Below are 7602 nucleotides of genomic sequence, written 5' to 3'. Positions count from 1 at the left end.
CAAATTGATATAGAGCGTTTGGCTAATCCAAGGAATGCTGAAAATCAGCCCACACATGTTACAAATTAGTATGTTTTTTAGCCCATAGCTCAGCCTATTGTGATGATGCAAATGTGGATGATGTAATTGATGTGAGGAAAGAAGGGAAATTGTGGAGTCTAAAAGTATGCCAAAATGGCTAGTGCAAACACTACTACGTAACAACAAATTGGCCACTCCTTTGCCTAGTAGAACACGTGCAAGCTCTCATCATGTATCTCTTGTTGATTTAGATTATACTCTTATTTCCAGTTTATATAATGAAGAGGAACCTGTCTCCTTTGATGAAGCAAAGGAATCTGAAAATTGGATTAGTTCTATGCAATCTGAGTATGATTTGATACTCAAAAATGATACATAGGATTTGGTAGACTTGTCTCTTGGGCAAGAGGGACATTGGTACAAAATAGATTTACAAGCTCAAACGTAAAGCGGATGGCAATGTTGAGCGATACAAAGCTAGGCTTGTTGCAAAGGGTTATGCACAAGAGAGACATTGACTATGGTGAAACCTTTGCACCCACATATCGTATGATGACCATGTGGACTATCATTGCATTTGCAACACATAAAGGTTGGAATGTGCATCAGTTGGATATGAAAACTGCTTTTCTTGAATGGAGATTTGCATGAAGAGGTTTATGTATCTCAGCCTCGTGGTTTTGTTCATAAAAGTGAAGAATCAAAAGTATGCGGATTGAAAAAAGCTTTATATGGTCTTAAGCAGCAGGCTCAGAGAGGATGGTATGAAAAGATACATGCATATTTGGCTGCACAGGGTTTTTGCAACAGCCCAACTGATAGTATCCTCTATATTAAGGAGACTAAGGATGTTTTATTGGTCATCATGTTATACGTTGATGACATGCTGCTCACAGGTCCTAATGATGATCATATTTCAACTCTTATAGTTGATTTAAATAAGTCTTTTGAGATGTCAGATCTTGGACCATTGCACTATTACTTGGGCATTGAGTTTTGGCAACGTAATGATGGCATTGTTATGCTGCAGAAGAAATACATTGATGCATTGTTAAAGAGGTTCAATCTTGAAGACTGGAAACTTGTGTGGCTACACCTATGGAGCCAGGTTTACCACTAACTTTTGAAGATGCAAGTGACTCTTTTGATACTAACATGTATCAAGAAGCTACAAGATGCCTTATCTTTTGGTGTAACACGAGGCTTGACTTTCAATATGTGGTCTTAATATTGAGCAGATTTATGCATAGCCCAGGCACAAAGCATTGGCAGCAGTCTGTCAAATGGGTGTTCCGTTACCTAAAGGACACTATGTACTTTGGTTTATTTTATCCCCAGGGGGTGAATCACAGCTACATGCATTTACAGACTCAGACTTAAATATATGAATAGCCCAGGCACAAAGCATTAGCACTATGTCAAACGGGTGTCCTGTTACTACCTAAAGGGCACTATGCACTGCTTCATTTTATCCCAAGGGGGGTAAATCACATCTGTATGCATTTACAGACTCAGAATATGCTGGATGTTATGACACACGAGTGTCCACCACAACATGAGTGGTTTCTACTTTTGCCTTGGTGATTCATATATATCATGGCTCATTAAGAAGCAACCCACTATGGCCACTTCTAACTATGTGAAGCTGATTACAGGGCAATGTTTATAGCTATACTTGAGTGTCTTTGGCTCAGGCGCCTTAGATGATTTAGGTATTAGCGAGACCTCAGCCACTACCATCTTCCCTGACAATTAGAGTGCTATGGCAGTTGTGAGGAATCTAGTTTTTCATGCTCGCACAAAGCACATTGAGGTGCACTATCATTATGTTAGGGAGAGATGCCCTACAGGGGAAATCATCTTAGCTTATGTGCCAACATAGAACAACTTGGCAGATTTGTTCATGAAGGCTCTCCCACAAGAGAAGTTTGAAGCTTTTTACAAAGATTTAAACTTACTTCCCTTTGGGGACTAGTATGTGCTCCCTATCACAATCCTAAGAGCCTTGGCACATATCTGTACTTCTAGTGCCAGCTCACCTCTTGTTCACATCATCTCTCCCAGGGGAGATTTGTAGCCATATTTGGTAGTGATATGTGTGAACACACTAGGGCACTTTTTCCCTCTTTAAGACGTTTCTTTCCATGTGCTATTATACACCCATCTTGGGGTATACTTATCATTTTTGTACAGCACACATTCATTATCTATCTATCATCCCATTGTGTGCTCTCTTGAGCTTCTCCACTATGTGTGTGTGTACGCACACGCATTCCTATAATCCTATTTCCAACACATACAGTTCAATATATAGTCAAGAATTTTCAAGACATGCACAAGCAACTTTGCCATTAATGGCGTGCATTGAGTGAAGAAGAGGCACTTTTGAAGTATATGAACATTAGACCATGATGGATGAATGCCAAAGTCACTGATAGAAACTTACCAGCCCCACGGATTGTTTGCTTAGTTGGTGGCATATAAGATAACCCTATTGGAGGAAGCACCTTATAGGGGTAATTATTACTTTTTCTGTTTTTAAAACATAGAGGTTACACTTTGGTGTTGAAATATGATGTCTGTCATGTCATGTATGGGGCACATGTATGTGGTGGGAATAAGGTAGAATAAGATTAGGATTCTATGAATTTGAAATGAATGTAAGCTAAGGTTAGGGGATGTGAATGGATGAATGTAAAAGGTGGTCAAAGGTCAAAAAGTAGGCACATGGAAGATGCAAGGGTGCACAAGGCATGTGAGCATTTATGAACACATGGATGGCACAAGTGTGCATAGAACATGTGAATGAGAGCAACAAATAGATGTAACAAGCTCATTCTCATAATGCAAAAATGTAATGTGTTGATTAGCCTTAACTCATATCTTAATCAATTCTATTAATCTTAATACCACACTCCAATGATGTCTTCCTTCCTTTATCTAACTTAGCTCTCTCTTGCAACCCTCATACACTCCATAGCCATCTCAAATCATGTATTTTTTCAACATGGTATTAGAGCCAAGGCTCATTTTCACTCCCAACACTAAGCATTAGCAAGTATTAATGCTTAGTGTTAATATTATCGTTAATGCTAATCACAAATATTAGCAATCTTATCTCTTTTTTTCACTTGGTTAAAAACGTTGAAGGCTTGGTATTGTCAACACACCACACCATTGTTCATGAGCTTCTACGCGGACTTTGGCACTCTAGGACACAGCCATGACTCGGAGGAATCAAGCAAAGACACCAAGAAACACGTTTGACACTATAGCCAGTGCTTGAATTTTTGGGAAAAAGCTTAAAATTGACAAGCTTGAGCTTGATCAAGCTAATTCCAACCATACTTGGTGGTTTTCAAAGGTCCTGAATGTGCCTGTGGAGTCAGATTTGCAAATGGAGCCGTGCACCTCCCTTTTCATTAAGGTTTTGTTAAGCTCACTGATCTTTGATTAAACGGTTGTTAATCCCAAGTATCAATAGCTCAACTTCTTCTTCATTCATTGTTATTCCACTCTCTCAAAGCATTTAGCTCAAATGTGAGTACAATTATCTTGATTGAAAACTCACAGTTATCTATATTTTTTTCTTGATATTAATGGTGATTAGTGATCTTAATCTTGATTAACATCCAAATTTATGCTGGTTCAAATCATTGTAAGGACTAGACACTACTTAGATACAACTATAAATCTCAGTAAGACCCTCCTCATTAAGCCAAAACTACCCAAATCCTAATGGATAAATTTAGTGGTGATGGATTCCATACATGGTAAACAAAAGTCATGTATCTACTCATGCAAAAGGAACTTTAGGGGGTGGTAAATGGAGATGAACTCAATGAAGAGAGTGAGGCTGAGGTCAAAGCATGGATACATAAACATAGAAAAGCTATGGCCATCATTGGGTTAAGGCCTTGGGGATATTATCATTCATCACATCAACAAACAAAGAGCATGCCAAAGATGCTTGGATGAGCTAGAGAAGGTATTCGGAGGTAGGGCAGGTTATTTTCACATAGGTTATGTAGGTCCCAAAATAGTAAAGGTCAACTAATTATCCATGCATTTGATTGTCTAAATTAGGGTTCGTTCTCCTACAAGGCATTGACAAGGCATTGTAAAGCTCAAGGTTGGATATGATAGGTTGGTCGATGAACATATTCTTGCTCTGGCTTAAGCCTAGCACACGTAAATAAATGAAGTACAAGTGCTTGCATGCAAGATATGACCTCTTCTTGGATTCTCTATCTACAAAATCTGGACATGTACAACACGGTTCGTCTTTCACATGCAAATCATATTTTTCCACATGTGCATCATCCCCATGCAATTCGATCTTGAAAACTTCATACTTGTGCTCCACTCTTTGCACTTCTTCTACCACCATAGCTTTCATTTTCAAGGCAACCTCTATTTTTTTGGCCACTTCCTCTAATATCGACGTGTAGTACTTGACTCTAATGCCATTTTGCATGCCTGAGCCACCAGCCTCTATGTTAGTAGTGGACCCATATGGCAGATCTTTTGAAGTTGGAGTTGTAAGAACCGTAAATCCCCACTGCTACGTGATGGGGTGGGCATAACATCTGCATTCTTGCTCTCCACCTAGTATCCACCTTCCCATAATGAATATACCTCCTCGTTTGTGAGGTTGGTTCCTATAGCAACTGGCCATATCTTGAGTGGTAGATTGGGCTTTGGGTATATGTTAGTGTCCACAATATAGCAATGAAGCACATGGTCAGGGAAGAACCATATCCAATGTCTAATGAGACCATTAGGGTGCTTGCGAATAGCCTTAGTAGATCCGTTGCCCACACCTCTTACCCCCATGAGGCATTCCGTTGCTACATGGGACCTTGTTGCCAATGCATGTCCTTTGGATTTTCCACATTGTTTCATTCACCTTGTGCTCAATAGCATTGCCCTCTGTGACTTTCGATGTTCTTTCTTGAGTACTGTTTGTATCATGTTCCTTAAAATTGATCTTCCGTGGGCTCCTAACATACTTGTGGTCTCTTACATGTGTGTTGTATTCTAGTTGATGCGTGGCCTCATCATCAATATCAATGACCACAGGAGATGGTCTCTTGTAACGTGCAATTTCTTTGTCAGAGGGGTAGGCGCCTTATACATGGGTGTTCCTTCAGTTGCCTCATTAACTGTTCGGACCACTTGGGATGGGCTTGTAGAGCACTTGGGATGGGCTTGCCTCATTAACTCTTCGGACCACTTGGGATGGGCAGCAATGCTCTTTTAGTTTCTCCAAGCTTGGACCTCTCCCTATGTGCTTGCCTTGAGATTAAGAGATTGCCTTTGTGCTTTACAAAATTGCATTCGCCATATGAGTAGTAAATGCATCGTAAAGAGAAATCTTGCATCTATATCCTTCCCCTGCCAGCCAACTCCCATTCTTGCTTTCTGCTAGGTTTGTTCTTGGGGTATTTAGACCATCATTACTTCTCTCTATCGTTGTCATTATTGAACCCCAATGTGCTATGCATATCTCCCACCAGCTCAACCAAAAGTCCATTTTTGACAAATTCCTATCCATCACATGACCATTGCGCCACCATTCACGTATCAATCGAGCCTCCACTGATGCAGCTTCACTTTATGGTAGGAGCCATGCGCCATTTCTCGCACATTGCTTTGTGCTCTCCTTGAAACATAACACACACATACTTTTTTATGGTGGGCAACCATGCTTTGCTCCCAATGAAATAGGCAAGACCTCTCCCTATCTGTCGTCAGGACATTATTTTTTCCACCATTGAATACATGCCAAACTATAGTCCAGTTAGCCTGAGCCTCTCGTCTGCCAATGAACCATAGAAATCTACCCTCTCACAACCATGGTTGTCCATCACTTCATTAATGCATTCCCAAAATAGACAATGGGCCTCCATATCCTCCTCTTTCATTTCACATGTCACAATCGTGAGAGAAGATCCTGCATGCTATGTGAAAACTCTAGTCACATTAAAGAGGTTACACAATTAGCTAGCTCTAACTATCTAAATACTTTACATTGGTAATATGCTACCTTAGATCATACACATGACAAGCCATGGTCACCCAATCTAATGTTTGTTGAGTGTGGTCGAATTGTATCCACGCATGTCACAGGTCACCAGAGCCGGTCTGTCACATTCGATTCACCAAATCCAACCTTGAAGTGGGTCCAATGGTGGACATCTTAAAAACATAGCACTTCTCACCTAAGGACCCTTGACCCGGGAACTTGCATCCGTGGTGGAAGAAGTTGTAAGTGCACTCTTGCTTCAGCTTCAAAAGTGCATCTAAGCCAAATCTCTCCTTTGAAGGCACATGCCGAGCTGCCAATGACTGGCCTCTGAAACCTAAAAATCAAATTGTTCAAATATCACAATTTACTTATCTAGATTTTAATAACTCTTTTACACAAACCTAATTGCCCAACCAGATTAGCCTATTAGTTATCTTCCACTAGTGGTCCCATCTCCTCTACAATGTTGATGAACTCTTATTCCCCAATGAAATGTGAGGAACCACCTTCTTGCACTAGTGCTCCCATTACGATTTCTTTGGCCACACACATTTGTACCTTCCTTGCCCCAGCACTATGATCCACCCCGAGCACTCATCGTTCATCAAAGGGTATCACATAATAGATGTAGCAATGCACATCACCAAAACTGAGAAGTAATAGCAAAGATGCTTTCCAGACGCATTAGTACACTCCTCTCCAGTGGTTGGTGCCTTTAGCATGCTTCCAGTAAAATGTGATATATTTGACACCATGTGGTTCTTTAAACACAGGAAAAGTTCATTAACACACTTCAAACTACCTAGGCAATAGCTTCTACGACATACTCCAAGGAAGGCAATGTTAGAGGTTTGTGGCTTTGACCACCAGTGGTGATCATACTTATGCTCCATGGATTCCATTCATGAGCGTGTTTCCATGGTCGGTGGGAACTCAAATGCAATATCACCATTATATTGTCTAGGAATCTCCACGGCCTTGATAACCTCTTTGACATTCAACAAAATCTTTGTTAATGTGTTTCCCTTCTTCATGCTCCAAAGGTATTCCAAAATGCTCTTACCATCTCCTCTTGCATGTGGATGAGCCTGATACATTGGTTTTGTTGTTATCTTGAAAGGGGCTACATAAATCTATAACATTTATCTGAGTTGGAAGACCTCTAGGTGGCGGGCTGTCTAAGATGGCTATTGATTATGGGTTTGAGTTCAATGAAGCATCAATTATTGCTGAGTAAGTGGCTGAAAAGAGAGTCCTCAAGTATATAGAACTCCTCCCCCTCATGATTAGAGGTTGCCTCAAGAGGGATATGCAACTCTCGGGACCCAATCTTTACTATGGCTTGCAATCTTTGCTATGGCTTGCAATCCATAAAATGAGTGGGGGAGCTACTTATTCATATAAAAACTTTACACTACTCACCAGAACTCATCCATTATTGAAACTTAGATTCTTTTTAAAAGATGGGAATGTGATTTTACAACTCATTGTAAAGAGGAACAAAAAGAAGTACACAAGAATAAGAAAGAATGGCACAACATGTAGGTACA

Source organism: Cibotium barometz, chromosome 29 (genome assembly GCF_041138505.1).
Source record: "Cibotium barometz isolate CiBa-2024 chromosome 29, ASM4113850v1, whole genome shotgun sequence".
Classification (NCBI taxonomy): Eukaryota; Viridiplantae; Streptophyta; class Polypodiopsida; order Cyatheales; family Cibotiaceae; genus Cibotium; species Cibotium barometz.
The sequence above is the reverse complement of the archived record's forward strand: the minus strand, read 5'-3'. Positions refer to the sequence as shown.